Source organism: Rattus rattus, chromosome 6 (assembly GCF_011064425.1).
Source record: "Rattus rattus isolate New Zealand chromosome 6, Rrattus_CSIRO_v1, whole genome shotgun sequence".
NCBI classification, from domain to species: Eukaryota; Metazoa; Chordata; class Mammalia; order Rodentia; family Muridae; genus Rattus; species Rattus rattus.
The window spans coordinates 60,800,493-60,828,398 of NC_046159.1; the positions used below are offsets into that span (position 1 = coordinate 60,800,493).

General features: G+C 47.4%; 1 non-coding gene and 1 pseudogene across 1 annotated transcript; one reads left to right on the forward strand and one right to left on the reverse strand.

Moving 5' to 3' along the window:
* Positions 1-13,614: 13,614 nt before the first annotated feature.
* On the reverse strand, positions 13,615-13,773 carry LOC116904683. Its single transcript, XR_004388381.1, has one exon. It is a non-coding gene; the product is annotated as a U1 spliceosomal RNA (small nuclear RNA).
* A 10,986-nt stretch (positions 13,774-24,759) lies between these two features.
* Positions 24,760-25,959, forward strand: LOC116904319 (annotated as a pseudogene).
* The last annotated feature ends 1,947 nt before the right edge of the window (positions 25,960-27,906 follow it).

The window sequence follows — 27,906 nt, forward strand, 5'->3', positions numbered from 1 at the left end:
TTAAAACCAGATGCTTTTAGGTACTTTTATGTCTACGACATCAATGCTCAGGAGGCAGGGATAGGAGGTCTGTCTGTCTGTCTGAAAAACAAAACATAACACCAAAAAAAGAGAGAAAAGAAAACAACAGCTGGGCTGGAGAGATGGCTCAGTGGTTAGGAGCACTGACTGTTCTTCCAGAGGCAAATCCCAGCAACCACATGGTGGCTCACAACCATCTGTAATGATGCCCTCTTCTGGTGTGTCTGATGACAGCTACAGTGTACTCATATATAATAAATAAATAAATCTTAAAAAAAAAGAAAACAACAGCGACTACTAACTAGCCAGGCATGGTTGTAGATGTACATACATTCAGTCCTCAGGAGGTAGAGGCAGGAGGGTCAGAAGTTCAAGGCTATCTTCAGCTACATAGTGAGGCAAGCCTGGGCTACGGGAGACTGTCTCAAACAACGACAAAAAGATAACAGGCCCTGTGTGTCATAGACCCCAGAGATCCCAGGCGGAGGGAGAGGGTAAACTAAATAATGAAGTTTGTGTCGCGATCCAGGCAGCACTAAGGCTCAGGAGAGGGACTCTTCGAGAAGGGCTGAGCTCAGGTGGTTAGAGAAGGGGAGAGGAAAGTGAGCCAGTTCTGCAGGCCCAGGCTTGTCTATACTCATCCTTCTGGGCAGAGACATCCCCATGCCAAGGCACAGGACCCTGAGGAGGGAGTAGGGCCTGGATCCCAGCCCTTTACTCTTCTGGCCAAGTTGCTCCTATGAGACAGACACCTGCCTGGTCAACTCAACGGTTGAGCAGATGTGAGCAGATGTGTGAGATGGCTCTCACTGTGGGAGAGAGGAAGGGCTGGTGAGGACTAAAGGTAGGCAGTAGAGGCGTAGGAGCTGAGAATCTGTCTCCTGAGGCCTGGGAAGAGGGCACAACAACCCAGGGAGCTGCTAATTAAGAGGGTCAGAATGGCCGCTCCACAGTTACAGAACTACGAGGAGGGCCTATTCCTGACTATAACCTGTGGCTGTGCCTACTGGCTCTCCTTGGCTTTGCCATTGCAGAGAGAAGGTTGTGATAAGAATTTCCATTTCCCTCTCTGTTCCCAAGAGGAGCTGGGAGAGGTTGAGAGTGAGCTGACTGGGAGTGGTGTCCTCTCTCTGGATGGCTAGTCTCTGGATGGCTAGAACCTGAGGCTCCTGTGTGAAGAAAAGTCCTTACAAAGCTTCAGCTCCAAGAAAGACCCTCCCCACTCCCTCCTTCCCTCTCTCCTTCCTTACCTCTTTCCAGTAGTATCTCACTACATCACCCAGATTGGTCTCAAACTATCAACCTCCTGAGAACTAGGAGTAAAGGCCTGGGCCACCTCACCTAGATAGGCCTCTGACCTACCTACCTTCCTTCCTTCCTTCCTTCCTCCCTCCCTCCCTTCCCCCCCCCCTCTCTCTCTCTCTCTCTTTTTCTCTCTCTCTCTCTTTCTTTCTTTCAGACAGGGTCTCACTCTGTAGACCAGGCTGGCCTCAATCTCAGAGATCTACCTGCGTCTGCCTTCCGAGTGCTGGGACTAACGGCCTCCAGCATGGTGCCTGCCTTTCCCATCTTTCCTAAGCCTAAATATAATTTAGAGCCGGACATGGTGGTGAGCAGCCGTGATCCAGCACTCAGGAGGTGGAGGCAGGGAGACTGGAAGCTTGAGCTCATCCTCCAGGACAGACCTTCTTGGCCATCCTGTGCTACATTCTTGTAACAGGGTTATTTATCTGCCCTCCAGGGCTCAGGGGACACAGGAGGGCAAGAGGCAGAGAAGTCCAGGCCTTTGGAGGTCACAGAGAAATGAAAGAGGAGGGAGTTACTGCTGCTGCTGCTGCTTTAAGGAGGAGGGAGGGGAGGAGGGAAGGAGTGATGGGAAAAGATTTTTTCACTCCTCAGTGAAACAAACAAAAAAATTATTTCTCCCATTTCCTCCTCTGAGATTAATGATAAACTGTCTTGTCCCCTAGAAGAAAATGATAACGACTTTAATTTTACTTCCAGGCTTAGAAATGCCATTTCCACGCAAAACAGGGAGCCATAATCAGAGCTGAGCCCGGCATCTCTTTGATAGAAAATGGTTTCCTTTCTCTCTATTGCTTCCCTCCTTCCCGTGCAAACCGAGATGCCCGACAGCTAAGAACAATGCTCAATAAAGTGAAATCATATTTTAGTCAAAATAGGCCGGGACTGCTCCCAGCCAACTGTAAATTAGCATTTTGAGGGCAAATATGCAGACAATTTGAGATAATGAAGGCTGATTATTCAATCCAATGAATGTTAACTAGGAAGCAGGGCCGCGGCAGCCTTATCTCGCTCCCTTCGATTTATTTTTTAATCGTTTCACATTTGAACTCTTTATTTGTTTCTGTTTTCTGTGCTTCCATGCACACACACACACACACACACACACACACACACACACACACACACACACACACACACACACACCCTGCACACATCCCTCCTTCCTCATTTTGCCCAGGCCATTCAGCGGTCGTCAGTTTATCTACACTGGCCTTAGGAAAGATCGACAGGCCCCAGTGAGTCCCTGCAGTGTTCTGGGTCCTTTGAGGACACAGGAACTGGGAACTGGAGAAAGCATGAGGTCAGAGCAGGCTGTGCAGGACCTGGAAACGCTATTGTTTGTAAAGGAGGATGCAGGGTGCGCAAGGCTTAAGGGAGTCTGTGTGTACTTGACATCCAAAACAACGAGAGGAATACAAGCCTCCAACTCACCTTCCTCAAGGCCTTAGGATCTCCTCTGTTACCCCAGGGACCAGGACAGACTTCAAAAATAAAGTTGTGTTCGCAGGCTTCATCCTTTGTGGGCCACAGATACAAAGCAAAAGTTCATAGGGCCTTGTTAAAAATGGTTGAGAAAGCTGGCCATCTCTGGGTGACGCATGCCTCTAATCCCAGCACTTGGAGACAGAGGCAGGTGGGTCTCTGTGAGTCTAAGGCCAGCTTGGTCTACATAGCAAGTTCCAGGCCAGCCAGGCTACATAGAGAGTTCCTGTCTCAAAACAAAACCAGAATACTGGGCCTGCATCTAAGCAGCCAAGTGTGGCTCTTATAGCCCAAGAGGCACCCAAGTGGAGGGTCAGGGTGTGCTTTATATACCTCTATTCTTGATGCTCTCGAAGCTAAAGCAAGGGCCTCTGGAGTTAAAGATCATTATCAGTTACATAGCCAACCTGAAAGGAAATGCTGGGTTTGGTGGCATATACCTGCAGTCCCAGCCCTCAGGAGTCAGAGGCAGGAGGATTGCCATAAGTTTGAGGCAAGCTTGGTCTAAGTGAGACCAAAACAAACATGGCTAGTTCTCCTTCTCAATGGGCAAGAGCAAGAGAACCTGAGGTCAGACCCCATCACCCACCTAAATAGCCTGGTGTGGTCACAATGTCATGCCTGCACCCCATGCTGACGGTGTGCAGCTAGGAGGGTCCCTGGGGTTGGCAGGTCACTAGCCTACCTGGAAAACAGCAAGCTCCAGACTCACTGAGAGACTGTGTCAAGAAAATACAGCAGAACCATAGAGGACAGTCCCCGAGTCCTCCTCTGGCCTCAACACACACATACACCGGTGCTGACACCACAGGTATTCATCACTGTACACACAAAAGGAAACAAAGCCAGGCATGCAGAGTGTCTCCTCTGGAACCAGTGCACCCTCCCGCCCCACCCTGCACCTGTCTCTGTGTCCTGTGTGCCACCAACATCCTTCTGTGCCTCTCTGCATTCTAGGTCCTCACTGGGTCTTCCTGCAGCTTCTCCTCCCTGCCCTTGTCGTTCCACCCACAGCCCACAGCTCTGTAGTACCACCTGTCCCAGCCTCAGTTTCCCCACCTATAAATGAGATTGGAGTGGGTGGGACCTGCTTGATAGGACCATGGGAAGCTGGATTGGTTGGTGCAGGTAAAGAAGTCTGGTCTGGACTAGCCTCAGGAGAGTGCCCACAGTAGCTCACTGTTCTGGGAAGTCTCTCACACTGCAGCTCACAGGGCCAGCTGCCCTCTTTGATTTCTACATAATTAGAATCCCCTTCCATTAGCCTAAGGTTATAACATTTTCTGGAACTCCTAAGTGTCTGAACCTCAGGCTGACGGTCTCTGCTCTGACCTCCTGCAGCCTCCCTCGCTTTAGCTTTCTTGTCAAGCTAGTCTTATTTTATGCCTTTGGGTGCTTTGCCTGCATGCACGTCTATGTACCCCATGCATTCCTGGTGCCCTCAGAGGCCGGAAGAGCCACGGCGCTAAGAGGAGGGAAGGGCAGCAGCCCTCGGTGCCCAGTTCTTCAACTTTATTTTACTTTTCTTGCTGTTTTGTTTTTTGCTTTCGTTTTGTTTGAGACAAACTATCGCTATGTAACTCTCTGTGGACCAGGCCGGCCTGGAACTCACGGAAATCTGGTGCCTCTGCATCCCAAGTGCTGGGACTAAAGGTGTGTGCCATGCCATCCTGCCTGTTTACTTTAGGGGTGTGTGTGTGTGTGTGTGTGTGTGTGTGTGTGTGTGTGTGTGTGCGCGCGCGCGCGCGTGTGTGGTCTGCCTTGGTGTGTATGTGTACTATGTTCTTGGATCTGATGGAACTGGAGTAAGAGGCAGCTTCGAGCTGACATGTGACTGCGAGACATCAAATCCAGGTCCTGTGCAAGAGCGGTAAGTACTCCTAACCACTGAGCTACTGCTCCGCTCCAGCCCTGACTTACATCTTTAGAAGCAGGGTCTCACTTTGTAACCCTGCCTGACATTCAACTCACTCTGTACACCAGGCTGGCCTGGGAACTCACAGAGATCCTCTTGCCTCTGCCTCCTGAGTGCTGAAATTAAAAGCGTGCACCAGCAGCCTGGGTTCATGTCCAGATCTTACGTGGATCCTGGGGATTGATCCAATGTTCTGATGTTTGCGTAGCCCCTCACTTTACTATTGAGCCATCTCCCCAACCCTAAATGCTCACCTTTGAGGGGCCACAATATCCTGCTTCCAGTTCTCTGAACACAGTTCCTGGCTCCAGATCCGTCCTCTTTATCCCGGCTACCTGATCGAAGTGGCATTCCTGAGAGCTCCTTCCCTCCTGCTCCAAGGCTAGCTGCAGGTCCCTTGCCACCGCCTCCCACCTTTAGAGACCACAGTCTGTGTGACTCAGAGGCCTCGCTGGCCAGTCTAGCCTGGTCCTGCCTGCAGAAACATCTGGGCAGAATCCTCCGGGGTCTCCTCCTCAGCTGGAGAATGGGGGGCGGGGGAGGAGCCAGGGTGAGTGACAGCTTTCACGGACACCTCACTCTTCTCGACATGTTTACTCACAGGCTGTCTGGGAAGTGAGAATCCTCCCTAATGGGTGTTTCACCCAATTAAATAATTAACTCAGAGTGTTGCTAAGCATTCTGGGCTCAGGCTCCCCTTCCTGGAGGGGCCCTCCTGCCAGGCAGAGGCTGCTGCCAGCCCAGGGTCTGGCCTAGGCCAGGAGGAGAAGCTGCTTGGAGGAGCTGGGAGGGGTGCCCAGCTCTTGGGAATGCAGTGGGCAAAGGAAGGATGGTGGGGGCATTTAGACAGGGAGCCGAGAGTCACCAAGAGGTGATGGAACCTTCTAGAGAGAGCTTCTCCACCAGCTTCTGTTTTACGCACCCTGCCCTCAGCCTTCCCATACTCCACTGCAGGATAGAGAAAAGGAAATTTCTCTCTACATGTGATGTGGGGGCAGAGGCACCCTCCCCGCCGGGCAAACAGGGCAAGGAGTCTACAGGAAGAAGCTAAATGATTTGGTTCAGCCCATACTGTGGAGTATCACTCAGCCCTCAAAAAGAACGGACGGCTGAGCATGGGTGGCCCAGGGCTACAGTCCCAGTACTTTGGAATGGGAAGTGGAAGGAGAAGACTTAGGAGTTCAGGCTTACTGGCTGGTTTTGTTTGTCAACTTGACACAAGCTAGAGTTATCACAGAAAAAGGAGTCTCAGTTGTGGAAATGCCTCCATGAGACCCGTTGTAAGGCATTTTCTCGATTAGTGATTGGGGGTGGGGGAGCGGGGGAGCGGGGTGGGGCAGCCCATTGTGGGTGGTGCCGTCCCTGGACTGGTGGTCTTGGGTTCTATAAGAGAGCAAGCTGAGCAAGCCAGGGAAGTGCCAGTAAGAAACATCCCTCCAGGGTTGGGGATTTAGCTCAGTGGTTAGAGCGCTGCCTGGAAAGCGCAAGGCCCTGTCTTCAGTCCCCAGCTCCGAAAAAAAAAAAAAACCAAAAAAAAAAAAAAGTCAGAAACATCCCTCCATGGCCTCTGCATCAGCGCCTGCTTCCTGACCTGCTTGAGCTCCAGTCCTGACTTCCTTTGGTGATGAACAGCATGGAAGTAAGCTGAATAAACCCTTTCCTCCACAACCTGCTTCTTGGTCCTGATTTTTGTGCAGGAATAGGAACCCCGACGGACAAAGCTTATCAGGGCTGTATCTGAAGTTCGAAGTTAGTCTGAGCTACATGAAACCCTGCTTCCAAACAAAAACAAAGCCAAGAGTGAGACCATTTGTGTGTGGACAAGAAAAAGCATCCCTGAGATCTCTAAAGTGGAGGAGGAAGAAAGGCCGGGCTGCGAGATGCTTGGCAGATGAAGTACCTGCTGCTCTACCTCCCGAGTTCAGTCCCTGGGTCCCTCATGGTGGACGGAGGGAATGGACTCCTGAAAGCTGTTGTCTGGCTTCCACTCACACGCCAAGCCAGACATGCATTCATGCACACACACAGATAAATCAACATAACAAAAAAATAAAAACATACAAAACTAACCTTTAAAAAGCAGCAGTGAGGAATTACCCAAAAAAGACAGAATGAGAGAAAGCAACTTAGTAAAATAGGTTCTCAGGCTGGAGAGAGGTCTCAGTGGAGAGCACTGACTGCTCCTGCGGAGGACCTGGATTCAGTTCCCAGAGCCCACAGGACAACTCACAACCCTAACTCCAGTTCCAGGGCATCTCACAACCTCTCTTGGCTTCCATGGGCACTGCATGCACACGATGTACATAACACATATAAGCAAAACCAATCATGCACATAAAATAAATAAATGAGTAGATTCTTAACCTGGGGAGGTAAGGGTTTTGAATCTGCATTTTTCAATCATATTTGTTTCAACTCAAACTAAGATTCCATCTTAAGCCTGTACACCTCAGCCATGGGTCCGACAGCCCACAAAAGAATGTATTCATCCGGTACAGACAGACCACAACCCTGGCGTTTTCTTTTATCCTGGTTTTGAGAGAGGGTTTCATGTATCCCAGGCTGGCCTGTCTCTAGCTCCTGATTTCTGGGATTACAGCTGTGTGCCACCATTGTGGTTTCTATTTCTTTCCTCAAACATATTTTTGATTTGTTTACTCTTTTATGTACTTAAGTGCTTTACCTGAATGTATGGCTGTGAACCACATGCAAGCCTGGTGCTGTGGAAGCCAGAAGAGGATGTCAGATCCCCTGGAACTGGACTTACAGATGGTTGTAAAAGACCATGTGGGGTCCGCCACACGAGCTGTAACATGTACACTTAACCCCTGAGCTATGTCCTCCAGTTTCTCCCATTTCTAATTTTCCCTCAAAATTGTTTTTTGTTGTTGTTTTTGTGGTTGTTTGTTTGTTTTTTTCCTGGCACAGAGAACATCTGTGATCCCAGCACTTGGAAGGTAAAGACAGGAGCACAGAAGTCCAAGGTCACCCTTGGCTATGCAATGGCACAGTGTTAACCTGCAGGACCCAGAGTAGCTGCTCTCAGCCTATGGGTTGAGATCCCTTGGTGGGGGTAAAACAACCCTTTCACAGGGGTCCCCTAAGACCACAGGAAAGCACAGGTATTTAGGTTATGATTCATATCAGTAGCAAAATTATTGCTATGAACTAGCAACAAAAACCGTTTTATGGTTGGAGGTCGCCACAACATAATGACTTGTATTAAAGGGTCTCAGCGTTAGGAAGGTTGAGAACCACTGATGTGGAGTCTCTTAGAGGATGAGATTCTGTGTATTCTGGGGGGGAGGGGGAGGTCTCGATCACATTAATCAGTGTGGGAAGATCCATCTTATTATGGGTAGGGATCCTGGTCTGTACAAACTAGAGAAAGCCAGCCGAGCGGTGGCATGCATTGTTCTGCCTCTGACTCAGCTTCCACACTGTGACTCCCCACAAGGATGGACAGAAGGCTGAACTGTGAACCTAAATGAAGTCTTTCTTTCTCCTTTGAGTTGCTTTTGCTGGTAAATTGCCACAGTGATAGAAAAGAAACTAAGACAGAAACATAGATGTTTGAGGCCACTGTGGAACACTTACGAAACCTTGTCTCAAAAGACCTAAAAAACAAACAAACAAACAAACAAACAAACAAAAAAACCAGACCTGTCTGTGACCTTCTAAGTAGACGCAATCTTTTCTATCCAAGTCCCCAAAGGAGCAGGGAGCTGTCCTTCAGAACTCCACCACTAGGTGGCAGCTTCGATACACTTGCCAGCATTGCAGGTTCAGTTCAGATGACGGGGTGGGGGTGGGGTGAGGAGGTCGGGAGTGGTGATGGTAGAGGGGGAGTGGGGGATGGGAGGGGTGATGATAATAATTGTGACTTGAGATAGATCATAGCTTGGAAGCCCAGATTGGCTCAGCTTCCCTAGTCCGGGATTACAGTTTACAAGTATGCCTCCCAATACCCTGGAAAGTTTATCTTTTAAACCATCTAGGAACCAAAATTAAACTGCCACCAGCTTCTCCACTCTACAAATCCAGTGCACTGTTGAAACGAGGGGCTTTATTGTTCCCAAATAGGATGGGGGCTAAGGTAAAAAGAACGCAGTCATTCCAAGAGGGTCTGGATTTCTTCCACTGGTGTAGAGGGAGGAAATGGAAGCAGAGGGTACCTAGTTTCAAAATTCATATTTGGGTCAACCATGTGGCCTTAGCCAAGTTCCTTAACCACTCGGTGTCTGATTCCTCAATTACAAATGGACTTAGGTAATAAAGATAGCTCTTGCCCTTGAGGAAGTGTTTTAAAAAGAAAAACAACAAAACAAAACAAAAAACGAGGTTAATCCAGAGCTAAGCCCAGCAGCCAGACAGCACTACACAGGGTACTACCCTGCTCTCCGCTCGGGAAGTCCAGAGGAGTATGGGGCAGGTCCATTAACTGCAGAGTAAATGAAGCTAGGTCCCATTCCCACGCTCCCTGGGGCAGGCAACTGGCTGGTGCTGGACCTGAGAAAGTGGCAGGTGGCTTTTGATGGGGATGATAAACCATGTCCAGCAAGGCACCCCATTGCCCCAGCATCCCAACTGCTACCCCCAGGCTGCCCCGCCCCAAGCCAGGCTCTTCATCCCTGGCCCCTGAACCAGACCTACCCTCTCTGCTACTCTGTAGGCTATAGGCTGTATGCTGTAGGCCTCTGTGTGGGCTCTTTCCACCCTCCAGGCTCAATCTTAACTGCCTGCATCAAAGCTACCTCTTCCTCCTGGAAGTACTCAGCTTCTCTCTTCTGGCAGATCTGACCGAAGGCCTTCTCTGTGCTCCTGCCCCTGGAAGTCCTTGGCTAATAAGGGTCTCTGCCACACATCTGCACCCCAGGCATGTTAAGACGATGATGGTATCTACTTGGATTGGATGTCTGACTGAAAACAATGTCTCTTAAACATTTACAGTACAGCTTTATAAGGACCTCGGGACTTTTGAAGTTGGCCATGGACAGAAACAGCTAACTCTGAGAAGCAGGTCCTTATTTAAATGCAGACTCTGCCTGTCTTAATTTTAAAAAGTTACCAAAGCTGGAGAGTTGGTTCTTCTAGAGGACCAGGGTTCAATCCCAGTACCAACATGACAGCTCACAACCATCTGTAACTCCAGTCCCAGGGGATCTGGTGCCCTCTTCTGGCTTCTTCAGGCACTGCACACAGGTGGTGAGAATACATTCAGGCAAACACGAATATACAAGATGACACAAATCTTAGCAACAACAAAAAGCCAGGCATGATGGTACATGGAAAGACAGTGCAGAAGTTCCTCCATCCTGTACTCTTGCTGATGGAGAATCCCATGAAAAATTACCCAAATCTGTCTTAGGATCCGAGGCCAAGATGTCCCAATTCTTAGCTTCGGTTAAACTGCCTGCTTGTGCAAATCTCCCCCTGAAGTTGCACAGACAACAGGATGTGGTTTTTGCCTTTGAGACCCATTAGTCTAAATGCTCAGGGTAACAGTATGTCCTGAATACCTGAGTGTAGTCCCATTCAGCTAGAATTAAAGACTTTCAGTTGGCTATAAACTGTCTGAGTGGTCATCTGTGGTGGGCTCCCTGTAACACCTATAATCCTAGCATGTGGCAGATGAAGTCAAGTTCAAGACTAGCCTTGGGGCTGGAGAGTCTAGATGAGCCAGGGTTAAATGAAACTCTGCTCCCACTTCCTAATAAACAGTGGGAGCAGGGGGCAGCAGCGGAAAGATTGCTATGAGTTCAAGACCAACCTTGAATCACACCCCGGTGTCCCACCACTTACCTCATCACAAGACTCATGTTAATAGCTAAGCAGGACTCAAATAACTTCAGCTCAAATCAAACTGGAGGCTGTAACAATTCAATTTAATAAAACAAAACAAAAACCAATAGTCCGCAGCCATTGTAAATATGCCAATTTTCGAGGATCATACATTTACATTGCTAAAATTCCAAAGATAAAAATTACACAGAACAGTCAGGTCTGCCACACACCTTTAATCCCAGCACTCAAGGCAGAGAGGCAAGAGGCAATAGTTTAGAGGTGGTTATGCTGGGTATACCTGACCCAGCTTTTTTCTTTTCTCTGAAATAGCAGCAGCAGCAAGCACTTTTTTTTTTTTTTGAAGATTCATTTATTATATAGAAGTACACTGTGGCTGTCTTCAGACACACCAGAAGAGGGCATCAGATCTCATTACAGATGGTTGTGAACCACCATGTGGTTGCTGGGAATTAAACTCAGGACCTCTGGAAGAGCAGACAGTGCTCTTAACCACTGAGCCATCTCTCCAGCCCAGCAGCAAGCACTCTTAACTGCTGAGCCACCTCTCCAGTCCTGGTTGGCTATCCCCTTCCCCACCAAGCCTGTTTCTCTGTGTAACAGGCTTGGATGTCCTGGAATTTGCTCTGTAGACCAGGATGACCTAAAACTCACAGAAATCTGCCTATCCTGAGTGCTGGGATTAAAGGCATGCACAACCCTGCTTGTTTTCTGAACTGTTTTAAGACAGGGTCTCATGGAGGCCAGGCTGGTCTTGAGCAAGCGCTATAGCCAATGTTGACCTTGAACTCCTGATCCTCCTGCCCCTACCTCCAAGGTGCTGAGGTTCCCAGTGTGCTCTGTTACACCTAGTTTACATGGAACTGGAGATGGAATCCAAGTCTTAAGCCTGCTGGGTAAGCCCTTTACTAACTAAGCTATATTCCCAGTCCACTCAGCTTGGGTGTATGAATGTATCTGTTTAGACATACCTTCTTTAATACATATATTAGAGGTAGCTATGCTGGGTACCTGACCCAATCTCTCTCTCTCTCTCTCTCTCTCTCTCTCTCTCTCTCTCTCTCTCTCTCTCTTCACACACACACACACACACACACACACACCACATATATGATTTTTTATGTATATGTGTATACTGTTGCTGTCCTCAGACACACCAGAAAAGGTCATCAGATCCCATTACAAATGGTTGTGAGCCACCATGTGGTTGCTGGGAATTGAACTCAGGACCTCTGGAAGAGCAGTCAGTGCTCTTAATTTCTGAGCTATCTCTCCAGCTCCCATAGTTCTTTTTTTCTTCAATAATTTATTTATGTGTATGTGTGTACCTGTCAGAGTGGGACCACAGCATATGGAGGTCAGACTAGAGGAAGTTAGTTCTCCTTTCTACTCTGTGGATCTTGGGGATTGAACTGAAGTCATCATGTTTGGTGGTAGTCACCTTTTCCTGCTAGCCATCTCATCTATCCTGTGTGGCAAAATCTTGACATTAAACTCGTTGCTGGCAGTGGGTGAAACAGGAGGCTATGCTGTTATTGATAGACTTCTGTGCAGTGGCAGCCTCATAAGGTTATAGATCCTAAGGGCCATGCCAACACAAGCCTGGAATTCTAGAACCCAGGAGCTGAAGCAGGAAGATCCTTTGAAACGCAAGGTCAGTTTAGGCTACATAGTGAGTCCCAGGCCACCCAGGGCTACATAGCATGAAGGAGGGATGTCTCTTGGTGACTGTGTGCTGTGATCCCATCAGAAGGGCCTTGTCTTTTTTCTTTTTGAAAAAGTCGTATTGTGTTTATTTGCTTTTCCTCTCTCCCACTCCTCTCACAGTTGTATGTACAACTTTCTGGAGTTGGTACTTGCCTTATATCATGTGAATTCCAGAAATCCGGCTTGGTGACTGGCAATCGCTTTATCCATCACAGAAGGACCATCTCTTTCTAAATCCTGAACGCCCAGCAATCTCTCTGACTCCAGTAGGTTGAGCTCAAGGGAAGGAGGCGCCTGTGAGCTGTAAGCGGGGAGGACAGCAAGGGAGGAGGGCAACTCTACGCTGCCTGGAGAATTTGGTGCAGAGGAGACGACCAGGAGCCGAGGAAGAGGGAGGGTCTGTTTCCTCAGAGTGTACACATGCAGCTTAGTGAAGATTTGCAGGCCAAAGCAAAGAATTTTTATTCTTCTGGAGAGACGGAATGGGAGGTGGGGTGGAGTCCCAAACCCTGTTCAGGCAGGCAATTGCCTGTGCTAAAGCCCACAGACTTTATAGTTTTGAGTTCTGCACGTGAGCAGCAGAGGGCGCACTCAGCTAAATGCAGAGAGAACTTGGGCAAAAGGCGCGTAGACCTCAAGGAGCTCAGATGCTGAGCTGAATCTGGTACTTTGGAGGTGGAGTCCGACGTTCGGAATAACCACGGGATGAGAAGCTGACCTTGGAGATGCTTATTCATACTCCTAGAACTTAGAGGTGGAAGCAGGAGGATCAGGAGTTCAAGACCACCCTTACTCAGCCTGGGTTACATGAAATGTCTCAAGAAAGGAAAAAGAAAAAAAAAAAAAAAGCTTGAGAAAGCTACATATCAATGTCACACATCTATAATCTCAACATGTGGCAGGCTAGGAAGGAGGGTCTCAAATTCAAGGAGAAGCTAGGTGTGGTAAGTGCACAGGGCTAGCTTGGTCTACATAGTGAATTCCAGGACAATAGCTTACACAATGAGATCCTATCTCAAAACCAACCAACCAAACAAACAAACAAAAATCGAGGCCAGGTCTGGAGAGATGGCTCAGCAGTTACGAGCATTGACTGCTCTTCCTAGAGGTCCTGAGTTCAATTCCCAGTAGCCACATGGTGGGTCACAACCATCTGTAATGGAATCTGATGTCCTCTTCTTTTTTTTTTTTTTTTTTCTGGAGCTGGGGACCGAACCCAGGGCCTTGCGCTTGCTAGGCAAGCGCTCTACCACTGAGCTTTCCCAAACCCCTGATGTCCTCTTCTGGTGTGTCTGAAGAGATCAACAGTGTACTCAAATACATAAACTAAATGAATAAATCTTTATTTTATTTTTTTTTTTTTCATTTTTTATTTTGTCAGGGGAGAGCCTTGAGCAGTCCCCACTACCACAAATTATGCAGTCGAGTTTCCCGCATTTGGGGGAAATGCAGGGTCAACACATCCGAGGTGCAATGGATAAGCCTCGCCCTGGGAAACCACCTTCGTGATCATGGTATCTCCCCTGCCAGGTAAGTATGAATAAATCTTTAATATATATATATATATATATAAAATCAAGGCCAATTTGGTTTACACCTTGTCTTTAAAAAAAAAAAAAAAAAGCCAGGTAAGGTGGCAGGTGGTGTTGCACTCCTTCAATCCCAGTAGGCACTCCGAACTTAAGGCCAGCCTGGTCTACAACATGAGTTCCAGGATAGCCAGGGCTACACAGAAAAACCCCAAAACCAAAAACCAACCAAACAACAACAAAAGTGTGTGTGTGTGTGTGTGTGTGTGTGTGTGTGTGTGTGTGTGGTGTGTAATCTTCTCCTCCATCTGGAACAAGACTCTTCTCCCCAACCTGAAAGGCAGGGACCCTTGGTTTTCACTTACCCTCTTCAGGGAGGACAACTGGCTCCCACACAGTCACATGCCTGTCTAGTTTCTTCCAAGGTCCTGCTATGTGTGCATCTCTGGCCATCCTGAGCTCCCATCCTGAGCTCCCAGCAATCTTCCTAGCTCAGCAACCAGAGAACGGTGGTTACAGGGCGTGCCGCCATGCACATGGCATAGTTTTGGGTTTGTGCATGATAGTCCATGTCACTGGGGCCTAGGGCTGCCACTCATTTGGTAGAGAGCTTGGCTAGTGTGCACAAAGACCTAGGTTTGAGTTCCAGGCGTGGCAGTGTTTGTCTGCAGTCCCAGCACGTGGGAAATAAAGGTACAAGGATCAGTAATACAGGGTCAAGCTGGGCAGTGGTGGCACACGCCTTTAATCCCAGTACTCTGGACCTCTGTGAGTTCCAGACAGCCAGGGCTACACAGAGAAGCCCTGTCTTGGAAAAAAAACAAAAAACAAAAAACAAAATAAACAAAACAAAATTTTTTTAAAAGGAAGAAAGAAATATAGGGTCATCCCCAATTACATATGGGGTCTGAGGCTAGCATGGGCTATTTGAAACCTTGCCTCAGGAGACAAAAGCCTGTGGGGAGATGGACAGAGTAGAGGTAAATGTTGATGACTTTTGAAACTAAATATTGGAAATAAAAACATTCATTATATTCTTCCCTCTACTTTAGGGCATTTGAAAATTTCTACAACAAAAAGGATTTTTTTCCCAGGCAATTAGAAAGGAAAGTCACATCATCTACACAGAAACAACTCCTGAGCTGACAGGTTTCTCACCAGCAAGGGTAAACAGACCACAGTAGAATAATATCCTCAAAGGATGAAAAGAAAATAACTACCACGTTAGAATTAAGTATTCAGCGAAATTAGCTTTGAGGAGTAAGGTGAATTGAGGATACAGCCAAAATAAACAAAATCTGTGCCTAGCCCAATAAACAGGTGCAAAAATCCTGCTAGGAAGCAGTCTTCATGAAGACAGGAAAATTCTAGAAAAAAATAGCCAGCAAATAAATGGATACAGGTATAAGTAAACCGTGCCTCCTCTGTGAAACCACTGTAGAATCTGACCTCTATGTCTTATTTGCTAGTGATGGGTTTTCTCCCTGTAGCTTACTGGCCTCTCTGCCATGTTTTTGGTTTGGTTTGTTTCTCAGGAAAGGGTCCCATCTTCCATCCAACTTCTTCCTCCCAAGACATCATGTACACACACGTTTACTTATATTTCCCTCCTCCTTGTCCTCCTCCCCCCTCTCCTCTTCCCTCTCCTCCTCTTTCTCCTTCTCTTCTTTAAATATGGTCTCACTATGTAGCCCTGGCTGGCCTAGAACTCACAATGGAGATCAGGTTAACCTTGAACTTCCACAGCTCTGTCTGCCTCTTCTGGGGCTAAAGGTGTGCTCTATCACACCACATAGCTTTAAAAATATTTTAAAAGAGCATAATGGATTTTTTTTTCTAACAGTAAGGCTTGGAGGACTTTATAAATGTTATAAGATACAATAGAACACCTCTCTCTAAGAATTTCAAAATAGTTATGGAACAGTTCAAGCATATCTCTAAAACAGAACAGGGACTGAGTCAGTTTATCATCGCCATGACAAATACTCAAGACAATCAACAGAAAGGAGGAAACTGTTCCGGGTTGATGTTTTTGAAGGTTTCCATCCATGGCCACTTGGCTCCGCCATTTCTAGGTCAGAAGGGGGTGTGTGGTAGGTAAAGCTGGTCACCTTGGTGGCCAGGGGAGGGGGAGGGGTTAGGGGGATGTTGGCCTGGAAACCGGGAAGGGGAATAACTATCGAAATGTAAATAAGAAATACTCAGTTAAATAAAGGTAAAAAAAAAAAAAAAAAAAAAGAGAGAGAGAGAGAGAGAGAGACAGAGAGGCCCAGGGTGAGGTAGAGTCCTTCTAAGGATCAACATCCCTCGGCTGGGCACAACCTCCTAAGTCTGCATCACTATTGTGAGGTAATAGTTTATTGAGTATGAGGCTGTCCTCATACTCTGTTCTCAGGGCACATTAGACCCTTTATGATCTGACCACTTTCCAAAGCCCTAGTCCTGAGCCCTGCTGTAGGGGGGATTGAGTCTTCAATATGTTGGGTTCAATTGTAACTAGAGGCAGACTGGGTTTTATTGTGTGAGCTTTCCCTGGGGAAGACTCCTCCCAAAAAAGGATACGCACCCCGGAGTAGACCCACAAACAGCAGACCAAGTGTTTGACAATCCCAAAGTCCCACTTGGTGAAATAATGAATTTACTGAGCGGACTTGCAGAGCATGGGTTACTTACAGAATCATGGGTGATCCCCATTCCCCACTCACCAAACAACCAAGCCACTAGGAAGTCCTACCGCAGCCCAGGTGATGAGTCCCTGTCCATAGATATCATCATCTCCCTCCACCAGGTAAACCCCACACTCCATGAGCTGGTCCCTTTGCTTTTACTGCTCCTGAAGTATTCTGAAACTAAATCTAGACTTAGCGTCTCTCCTGTGGGTGGCCATTTTCTTCCACAGATACTGCCCCTACTACAATGAACAAGACTAGTAACACTTCCTTCACACTCTCTACTCATGTCCAAATTTCCCTAATGGTCTCAAAAATGTCCTTTCATTCCAAGCCTGTTGGCATCGGAGTACACAAATTGCACTCAGTAATTACCGCTCTTAAATCTCATTTAATTTAGCGTAGTCTTTCCCTTTCTTTAATTTCTCCTGATAATGATAGGTTGAAAAACTGGATCAGTCATTCTGTGCACTGCCCTAATTTCTGGTTTTGTTGCTCACCTTCCTCACGGTACCTCTTAACCTGCTTTTCTCTGTTGCTGCTCAGCTCTCAGAGTTGATTAGATGAGAGATCTCCTGGGAAACCATTTTGTATCTTGACAACATACTGTTTTTTTTAAGGCTCATTATTATTTTATGTGTGTGAGAGTTTGCCTACACATACATATGTTCACAATGTGTGTGCCTGTGCAAGAGGGGGGCAGAAGGGGTCGGATCTTCAGGAACTGGAGTTACAGGTAACTGTGGGACACTATAAGGGGGCTTGGAACTGAACTTGGGTCCTTTTGAATAGCAACAAGTGCTTTTAATTAAGGAGCCAGCAGAGAGGGGTTTTTGCTCATTTCTATGGCTTGTTTGAGTCAGAAACTTGCTGCATTTTTGTCTTAGTTTCTTTCCATGCTTTTGTGATAAAATGCTGTGAGAAAAACAACTTAAGGAGAAAAGGATTTTTCCTGGCTCGCACTGCAGGAGTAGAGCTCATGGTGGGAAGTGGAGAATGCACATGTTTAAGCAGTTGGTCACTATCCTGGCCAACTTGACACAAACTAGAGTCAAGCTAGAAAGGCGCCTCAGTTGGGGAATACCTCCATGAGACCCAGTTGTAAGGCAATTCCCAATTAGTGATGAGTTGGGTAAGGCCCAGCCCTTGTTGGTGGTCCTGGGTTCTGTAAGAAAGCAGGCTGAGCAAGCCCTGAGGAGTAAGCCAGTGAGCAGCACCCTCCATGGCCTCTGCATCCACTCTGGCTTCAGGTTCCAGTCCTGATTTCCTTTGGTGATGAACAGAAATGTGGAAATGTAAGCTGAATAAACCTTTTCCTCTCCAATTTGCTTCTTGGTCATAGCGTTTCTTTGAAGCAGTATAAACCCTAGGACCATCACATAACATCTACAGTCAGGAAGCAGAGAGCTAGGAACGCCTGCAGCTGCTCAGCTGCTTTCTTATTTATATAGTCCAGGATCCCAACCAAGAAATGACGCACCCTGCAGTGGATAGACCCCACTTCAATGAACTCAGTCAAGATAATTCTCCACCAGCAAGCTCAGAAGCCCGCTCTAGACCTCATCAAACTGGTTATTATGAATTGCCCTTAAAAGTAATTTCAAGCACCTTTATTATAGGAAGAGGGAGGGCAGAGCAGATGCTTCAGTGGGTACAGACTCTTGCTGTATAAGCTTTCACCTGAGTTCAATCCCTGGACCCTACATAAAGATGGAAGGAGGGAACCAACGCTGGAAAGCCGTCCTCCACAAGTGTGCCATGGTACGCATCCCCCTTCCCTTCCCTCGTAATAACTAAATTAAGCATTTTAAAGGAAAAGGGAGATTTGACCAAGGAAATAAAGGATGGAAAACAGACACAGGGCATCTGGAGGAGCTGAAGAAAGGATCATAAATAAAAGGCAAACAGACCCTCCCCAGAGTCTCCCAATAGACCTAACCCTGCCTACACTGACTTGGGCCCAATGGAACGAATTCTAGATTTTCAGTTCCAGACTTCAGAAGAAGAAAATAATTTTGTGGTATTTTTTTCTTTCTTTTTTTTTTTTAGACAGGGTCTCTCTAAATAGCCCTGGATATACTAAACTCACTCTGTAGACCAGGCTGGCCTTAAATTCATGGAGATTTGTCTGCCTCTGCGCCCTGCCCTACCCCCAACCCAGAACTAAATTTGTGGTATTTTAAGTGATTGAGCAGTAAACACATTAAGAAACTAACATTAAGGGTTGGGGATTTAGCTCAGTGGTAGAGCGCTTGCCTAGCAAACACAAGGCCCTGGTTCGGTCCCCAGCTCCGAAAAAAAAAAAAAAAAAAAAAAAAAACTAACATTAAGTTTCTTGTTAACATGAAACCCGCGTTTGTGTTATAGAGTGGCTAAGCCTTAGCACACACCTTTAATCCCAGACAATGAAGGTAAAGGTAACTTGTAGAAAGAAGCAGCCATGTTTGAAAGTGATATATAATTGAGTGTCAGACAAAGTGATGAATCAGAGAAAGATTTTACAGACTAGGCTATGCCCAACTCTCATGAGAAGAGAGAGGAAAGGGAAGCTAACTGAGGAGCAGTGCAGAGAGAGAGAGAGAGAGAGAGAGAGAGAGGAGAGAGAGAGAGAGAGAGAGAGGAGAGAGAGAACGATATACTGAAACAGGCTGAAGAGAGAACAAGCTAGACACAGATGAAGACAGATGAGCCAGAGAATGAGAAGGAGCCAGAAGATTAGAACAGACTGCCAAAGTTAGTATGAGGCCAAGCAGAGCAATTCAGGAGAGGCAGAGAGAGAGAGAGAGAGAGAGAGAGAGAGAGAGAGAGAGAGAGAGAGAGAGAGATTGAATCAGTCAGCTTGGAGAGGAATTTGAGCCAGGACTGCTGAGTTGAACCAGCCAACCAGAGTTCTGAAAGAATGAGAAAGGGTGAGTGAGAGGTTGAGAACATTCTAGGCCTAGATTAGGTTGTACGGAGGCTGGAAGCTTCCAGGACTAGGCGTAGGTCAGCAGACTAAGGCAGTAAGCATTGGAGATGATGATGACTTCAGGCTTAAATAAAAGCCACTTTTACAATGAAATATTCAAATGTGTTTTATTTAGCTGGTTGCTGTAGCACATGCTTGTAATCCTAGCACTAGGGGCCGGGGGCAGGAGAATCATAGGTTTGAGGCCAGCCTGGGCTACATACTGAAACCTTATCTCAAAAGGAAAAAAAACCCAAACAAACTAACGATGGAGCATGAGGACTCTGTCTCTAAAATCAAACAAGGAAGAAAAGGAAAACTGAAATAAGCCCTTACCAGCACCCCATGTTTTATTTTATTTTTAAATTTACTTATTGTGTGAGTGTTCTGCTACATATGCATCCACTTGCCAGAAGAGGGCATTGGAGCGTGGTTGCTGGAATTGAACTCAGGACCTCTGGAAGAACAACCAAGGCTCATAGCGGATGAGCCATCTCACCAGCCCCCATGTTTTATTTCTATTTTACTTTCCTTTAGGAAATAGAACCCTGAGTTTTGTGGATACGGGGAAGACATTTTACCACAGCATATACTTTAGCCCTGATGCGCTTTTAAAATTTTCTTTGAGATTATAATTTAATGTTAACTGTTACTGTTGATATATTTGTTGGAATAATAGCAACTACATAAACCTTTTTGAATTTCCCATTAGGAATGGATTTATGACTTCACTGATGTTTACTGGAAGAAAAGTGGCCAGTGTCCCTCCATTGGTGAGACATTCTAGGTGCTCCTGAATACTGCTGCCTCCTATTGCCCTTCCTTGTGTGCCTGCTGCTCCTCTGTAGTGCTCAAGGCTCCCCTGGGCTTCTCCTCCTCCTGACCGGCTATTAGATGCTTGCTGCAGCCATGTTAGCATCTGTGTGGGAGGGCGTGACTCAGGCACTGTGCTTGGCTGTGATATTGCCCTTACTACACAGATGATACCTGTCTGCTTTTTGAGAAGTCTTTGGCAGTTTATTCCTATACTGAGGATTGAACCCAGGACTCTGTGAATACCAGGCAAGCATTCTGCCACAGAGCTACTGTAAGAGTGACTGTGGAGGGAGTCAAGAAGGCTGTTCGTTTCATCACAGTTGGGTAGCCAGCATTGGCTCAAACTCCAGGAGTCTGACCCTGAGTGGTTTATTTTAGGCATATTCAAGCACAGCACAATTTGGTGAAAACTCCCCTGATGATTATTAACTCAATCCAGTGTGCACAATAAAGTAAGTTCAATAAAGGTTTGGCGTGACTACATTGAGACTTTTTGTGAAGTCCATAAGGATAAGTTCTACAGAGTGAGAAAAACAGTGTGTCTCTGTCCATACAGATAGGGCAGAGGTCACCGGGCTAGCATGCTCCCAGCCTTCTGGGCACATAACAGGTATGGCATTCCGTCCTTGAAGGAACAAACCTGTTTGCTAACATTCTAGGTCCCCCTAGTGCTTATCTGGGAGCACAAGGATCTCTGTCCCTCCTACAAGCCCTTTTAGAGGTCCTAACGTGGGGACAGAATGGTTACTTTTGAGGCTTCATGATGATGTGATAATGACGCCGCCGCCGCCGCCGCCACCGATTTGAACTGGGCTCTATGTAGCCCAAGCCAGTCTCAAAATCACTATGTAGCTGAGGACAAACTAGAATTTCAAATCCGCCTGCTTCCTCACCCAGCGTGTTGGGATTACAGGCATGCACTAATGTTACGGATTCACACATGGCATTGAATCCAGGACTACCTGCATGGTGGGCGCGTGCTCTTCCAACCAAGGTACACCCCCAGCCCCTGCCTGATTATTCTATCCTGACAGCTGCACATCTGGCTAAAATCCCCCACTGTGTAACCAAGAGGTTCTTTCCTCGTGTTTCTGGTCTCTCTAGGGTATTGGAGTCAGGAGTCTCTCTCTCTCTCTCTTGTTCGTGGATCTGGCTGTGGTTTCACACGGTGCTTACTGATAACCCTCTGGATTCTAGGACCACCATCCACTCCTGCATCTCAGCCATTACAGGGGTGGGAAAGGCTGCTCTGCATTGGGGACTTGAGCGCACACCTGTGTTGGTGTGCACGTCAGCACAGGTGGGAGATAATCTACTTATCTGATGAAGTACAACACACAGTAAAGATACCTTAAATGTCTGTGTTAGAGCTGGGCTTGTGACCCATGCCGGAAATCCCAGCACTCCTTGGGATTTTGCTAGGAAGTTACTTAGAGGCCAGCCTGTTTTCAGAGACAGTGAGCTCCAGGGCAGTAAGGGTTACAAGGTGAGTCACCTCCACTCCCTCCCCCGAGGGGCTGTCTAAAGTCTCTTGTGGTTGTGCACACCTTTCATTCCAGCAGTTGCGAGGTGGGAGCAGAAACTCAAGGTCACCCTTGGCTTCACAGTTTGAGGCCTGACTGAACTATGAAGGGAGGAGGAGGAAGAAAGAGGAGGGGAAGGAAGAGGAGGAGGGTTTATCTCTCGAAATCTAAGCCCTGCCCCTCAGGACCTCTCCTATTGTACCTTGAGAAATGAAACCTATTGCAAAGTCTTCTGCTGCTTTGGATTTCCTGCAGCCCTTGGCTCAGTTCAGTTTTCTGAGGTTGGTCTTTCACACTCCGACCTGTCCTCATCCCAGGACCAACAGTTTTGTATAAGCTTACACACTGTCTGCCTCCCTATCCTCGACAAAAAAAATCCCACCAGTGTGCCTTGCTTAGAGGGGATTCTGTTTGGTTTCAGACTCCGAGACAAGGACCTGAGGTGCATATTTTACTTTTCAAAACCTGACCTCCAGGTTCTCCCAGCATCCCTCAGCCCCTACCAGGCATACCCTGCCACCAACTTTGATCTCTACAGCCCAGGGGCTGGGCTGCTCTTCCCCTAGAGGCTCCTCCCTATATAATGCAGACATTTTGGTTACCTCTCTCTTTCCTTCTCCCCTCCCCCTCCCTCTCCTCTCTCTTCTCTTCTCCCTTCTCTTCCCCCTCCCACACCCCGCCCTGAGACTCCCCTGGCCTCAATCCTTGGAGCCATAGAACAGTTTCAATAAATCTGCCTCTAATATATGCTAATCTGGCTTGAATTGTCTCATTTCACTGGTGGAGAAATAACCTATCAGATCCTGCTCTTCCCTCTGAGGTCCTCCCCTTACCACAAGGGGGCGATGTGGAGTCCTCTGCTGCCTTCTGGCCCTCTTCCCATTCCTTTTGGGAACCGTTTCTACCAGGGCACACCTACTTCCTTTCCCAGAGCACAGCTGCAGAGACTCCCAGGTCTGAATAATACTTTCAGGAATTTTTTTCTAATTGTGAAATCATTTTAAATCATCAGGCGGTGGTGGAGCATACCTTTGATCCCAGCATTCTGGAGGCAGAGGCCGGCAGATCTGAGTTTGAGGCCAGCCTGGTCTATAGAGTGTTCTGATTTGACGGCCCCAGAATAGCTGAAGTCACTGCTTTTTATGTCTGTCAGCTATTCTTTGTTGTTGCTGTAACATGCCTGTCAGTCACTGACACAGAGGAGTGATGGCCCAAGGGCATGCTGACCACACACCCAGTTTTGTCCTGTATGTTCTGTATGAGGTTTTCTAATCTTAAGAAATTCCACAAAGCTTTACATAGGACCCACCAAATCAAAGGTCAGTATGAACTGTTAGGTCTAAACTATCTTGGGTCAGAGCTGACCACCAGGCAGCACATCCTGCACCTGCGAATGGACTCATTGTAGTTTTTGTGTTTTTTTTTTTTTCCTTTATAAGCTGACAGAAAAAGATATCCGCTGTCATGAGTTCGAGGACATCCAGGGCTACACAGAGAAACCATATCTCAAAAAAAAACAAAAGAAAGAAAGGAAGGAAGGAAGGAAGAAAGAAAGAAAGGAAGGAAGAAAGAGAGAGAGAAAAGAAAAAGAAAATCCTAAATCCTGTTGGGTATGGTGGCATACATCTGTGCCCCAGCACTCAGAAGGCAGAGGCAGGAAGAGTTCCAGGCCAGCCTGGGCAACAGAGTAAAACTGTGTGCAAACAAACAAACAAACAACCACTCAACAAAGAAAGAAAGTAACCACCCCGTGTGAAATGCAGCAGTGCAGAGCACAGGACACTTGGACGCCATAGTTTGTCCTTGTTTATTCTTCCAAGTATTTACCGATAACTTTATAGACACGTGGGCTTTTTTTAATAGCCCAGTGCTCCTGAGATATGCTTCTGGCTCCACTGCCGTGCTCAAGGCACCTGGAGCTCGTCCCGGTTGTTCCTGTGCTTTTCTGGCATTCCTCAGACCTTTGCTCCTGAGGACATTCTTATTTCCCCCTATTGCGAAACAACCCCTGCTCATCCTGTTTCCACCCTCCAGGGATGGGTGATTTCTCTGTGCCTGCCCTGCGTGTGCTGCGTGGTCTCACCTTCTAATCTCTCTCCATATCTGAGGGTCCCCTCTTGCCAGGCCGCAGACAACAAGTTGGCAGACTTTTCTCCTAGGGTCAAGAGCCTCACCAGGTGAGCACAGCCAGGGTTCATGGCTTCTTAGGGCTGTAGTCCTGGCCAGCAGGAAGTCTCAACTTGCCAACTGCTTAGGTCAGGGCAGGAGGAAGGAGAGCAGGAAGTGGGGTAGTACACCTGCATTCTCTTCGCCCTTTCCTGGAGTCTTCCTGTTACTGGGGGGTGGGGGAGGAAGAGGGCAAGAGGTAGGGGGCAGCTCTCTTAGAGAACCAGCCAGCATGAGACAGATTCTTAATGGAGCCTGGCAAACTCATGGTAGTTGAAGGTTAATAAAGAACCTTTCATTTAAAATAGAATCTACTGTTAAAAAAAATGGGAACTTCAACAACTCACCAGAGAGAGAGAGAGAGAGAGAGAGAGAGAGAGAGAGAGAGAGAGAACTGGCCATTGGGAGACCCTGGGTTCAGTTGAGGGAGTGCAATGGAGACTTCTGAGTTTGTAACTGTGGGCAGGTCTGCTAACCCTTTCATATCTCAGCTCCTCCAGCACCATGCCCACTTGTATGCTGCCGTGCTCCCACCATGATGATAAAGGACAACCTCTGGAACTATAGCAAGCCCCAATCAAATGCTTCCCTTTAGTAGAGTTGCCTTAGTGTTACTTCACCAATAGGACATTGAGTAAAATGCCTGGGATACTGGACCTTATTCAGACAATTAAAACAAAACAACTAAAACCTCCAAAAGTTTGTAGCGTTTAAATGGTCGGCAGTCATTTTGAGGGGAGAGTGCCACAGGCAATAAAATTACAGCAACTCACTGCTCCCCTGTCTGCCACTGCCTCCTGGGCTCACTGACTGGTTCATCCCGGCCAGGAAGACAGACTACGGACTCCAGGGACCTGTACCTGTACCTGTACCAATGCAAGACAAGACACTCAGCAAGGGCTCTGTGGTTCTGGCCTACAATGGCGGTCCTGTACAGTGGCTGAAGGAACAAGGCTATGATGTCATCGCCTACCTGGCTAACATTGGCCAGAAGGAAGACTTTGAGGAAGCCAGGAAGAAGGAGCTGAAGCTTGGGGCTCTAAAGGTGTTCATTGTGGATGTAAGCACGGAGTTTGTAGAAGAGTTCATCTGGCCTGCTGTACAGTCCAATGTACTCTATGAGGATTGCTGTCTCCTGGGTACCTCTCTTGCCAGGCCTTGCATAGCTTGCAGACAGGTGGAAATTGCTCATTGCGAAGATGGGAAAGGGGAACGACCAGGTCCGCTTTGAGCTCACCTGCTACTCATTGGCACCCCAGATTAAGGTCATCACCCCCTGAAGGATGCCTGAGTTTTACAGCAGATTCAAGGGCCAAAATGATTTGATGGAGTATGCAAAGCAACATGGAATCCCCATCCTTGTCGCCCCCAAAAACCCTGGAGCATGGATGAGAACCTTATGCACATCAGCTACAAGGCTGGAATCCTGGAAAACCCAAGAACCAAGCACCTCCAGGCCTCTACACAAAAACTCAGGACCTGCCAAAGCACCCAACAGCCCAGTTGTCCTTGAGATAGAATTCAAAAAGGGGGTCCTGTGAAGGTGACTAACATCAAAGATGGCACTACCCACAGCACGTCCTCGGATCTCTTCATGTATCTGAACAAAGTTGCGGGCAAGCACGGAGTGGGTCGCATTGACATCGTGAAGAACCACTTCATTAATCAAGTCCCGGAGTATCTACGAGACTCCAGCAGGGACCGTCCTTTACCACGCTCATTTAGATATGGTGGCCTTCACCATGGATCGGGAAGTATGCAAAATCAAGCATGGCCTGGGCCTCAAATTCGTAGAGCTTATATACATGGATTTCTGGCACAGCCCTAAATGTGAATTTGCTCACCACTGCATTGAGAAGTCCCAGGAGCGGGTGGAAGGGAAGGAGCAGGTATCTGTCTTCAAGGGCCAGTTTACATCCTCTGCTGGGAGTCTCCACTCTCACTATACAATGAAGAGCTGGTGAGCATGAACATGCAGGGCGACCATGAGCCCATTGATGCCACCGGCTTCATCAATATCAACTCGCTCAGGCTGAAGGAGTACAATCTTCAGAGCAAGACCACTGCCAAATAAACCCTGGCAAACAGGCTCGGGCCTCCCCACTCTGCAGCTCTCCCAGGCTTCAACATTAATTGTTGTGGTACATTTGTAATTGTAGCTGCTTGTTCTCCTACCACCTGACTGGGGCTGCTGTGCCGTCCCCGTGTGGGGGTCCCCCCCCCCCGTCAGGCTTTGTTCCCTGGTCCCCTGTAGCCTACAAAAGTGGTCATCGAAGGGAAGGGGAGGGTGGCAGGCAGCTGCAGAAAGCGTAAAATTACAATTAAAAGAAGTTACATTTAAAAAAGTTACTGAAACTATTATTCAATTTCAGTTTGTAGTTTTCTGTTGGTGACTTCAGAGAAACAGCCTAGGCTCTCCGCTTGGGTTTTCTCCTCTGTGAATGGAGGGGAGCAGAAGCACCTACCTCACTTGGGGGGTGGGCAAAGAAGATCATGCAGACTGTAAACAGTAGAGTCCCAACCCCGCACGCAGGTTTAACCTTTACTCTCCCGGGCTCTCGCATTGTTTGCAGATAGAGCATAAAGATTAGAACGACAACGAACTGCTGGTAGTGCTGGCGGTGCTTTTCTCTTTATTTTCTTTATTTTCCAAATATCAGTTTTTTGTTTTTTGTTTTTTGTTTTTTGTTTTTTTTTTTGTTTTTGTTTTTTTCTTTGAGACAAGGTCTCATGTAGTTAGGTTGGACGTAAATTCAGTGTGTAGCCAAGGATGGCCTCTTCTGATCTTCTGGCTTCTCTCTCCCAACGGCCAGGAATAAGGGAGTGTTCTCCCAGCCCTACTTTATATAATGTTGGAGATGGAATCCAGGACTTTAGGCACGGCATGCAGCATTCCACCTCAACACAACAGTGGAGAGACCCTGAGTTTGAATCCCTCCACACCCCACATAAAGCCGGGTGTGTACAAAGCACACATTGGTACTTCCAGTGTTCTCACTGCGAGATGAAAGGTAGAGGTGGAGGAGGAATTCCGGGAAGCTCGAGGGCTAGCAGACTTGGTGCAGTCTGTCTAGGAGAATCTAAAACGTGACGGAGATCACACACCCTACTGTGGGAGGCTGACCAGATGGGCTGTGCTGGAGTTCTCTCAAGAGTCTCCTTTCCCTGGTGTGCTGACTTCCCAGTGGAGGGTGCGGCCTAGGAAGTGGAGATTTGGATGCTACCTAAGAAAGAAAGGGTGTCCCTGTGAACCTCCCAATGAAGGAAGGCCCACAGTAGGACAGAGGACGGAGAGTGGGTGTGAACCACAAACAGTCTGCACCTATCTTAGCTAAGTGCAGCCAACCCCAAGGCCTGGAAACACAAATGGCTTTACGGGGTGTATACTCAGAGGTGTGTGGCCTCGTTATAAAAAGCCTGAGAGAAAGCCTGGGGTTTATCTCCAGACTACAACTGGAGGTGCTGGCATCATTTACAAGAAATGAAAGTAAGTGTGTTTAGATTGAAGATAGGCACAGTGGTGCTGATCTGGAATCCCAGAATTCTGAAGGGAAAGGCCGGAGGGTCCGGGAGTTCAAGGCCGGTCTATGGCGATTTCAAGGCCAGCCTGGGCTACACAGACCCTGTCTCAAAAATAAGTTAATAAAGGGCCCAAAATGATGAAGAATATTAGCAGCACTTGGGAGGCAGAGGCAGGCTGATCCCTGTGCGTTTGAGGCCAGTCAGCATTACATGGTAAGACCCTGTCTCAAACAGAAATTTAAAAGTAGGGCTGGAGAGATGGCTCAGTGGTTAAGAGCATCGACTGCTCTTCCAGAGGTCCTGAGTTCAATTCCCAGCAACCACATGGTGGCTCACAACCATCTGTAATGGGATCCGATGCCCTCTTGTGTGTCTGGAGCTAGCTACAGTGTACTATTATAAATAAAATAAATCTTAAAAAAAAAAAAGAAATTTAAAAGTAGGTATAATCAGATAAGAACGCTCAGCAGGTAAAGCAGGTGGTTGCCAGGGAGCCTAA